Source organism: Cherax quadricarinatus, chromosome 9 (assembly GCF_038502225.1).
Source record: "Cherax quadricarinatus isolate ZL_2023a chromosome 9, ASM3850222v1, whole genome shotgun sequence".
Classification (NCBI taxonomy): Eukaryota; Metazoa; Arthropoda; class Malacostraca; order Decapoda; family Parastacidae; genus Cherax; species Cherax quadricarinatus.
This window is the reverse complement of record NC_091300.1, coordinates 28142045-28142532: the sequence shown is the minus strand read 5'-3', so window position 1 is coordinate 28142532 and position 488 is coordinate 28142045.

Below are 488 nucleotides of genomic sequence, written 5' to 3'. Positions count from 1 at the left end.
ACCAAGGACCACAGGGCGACCAGCTTCCTCTTTCAGAGACTCAGTGTTGCGATCCAGAGAGGAAATGCCTGCAGCATTCTGGGCACGCGACCCACCACAAGGGAGCTGGATGAAGTATTCTAGATGTAGATGTTTTACTTTCTGTTGTATTTTTGTGAATGTTTGGCCAATGTATTTTGTCTTTAAATAAAACATACTTGAAATATAGGGGATGGTAGGAGAAAATTCTCAAACAGCTTCAGGGAGAACCTTGAGTTTTCCCTGAAGCAGGTTTATTCTTTTCTCTCAGGATGAGGGTCCCCAGGACAGTTGTAGATATGGTACCGCCCTATATATATATATATATATATATATATATATATATATATATATATATATATATATATATATATATATATATATATATATATATATATATATACATATATATATGTATATATATATATATATATATATATATATATATATATATATATATATATATATAT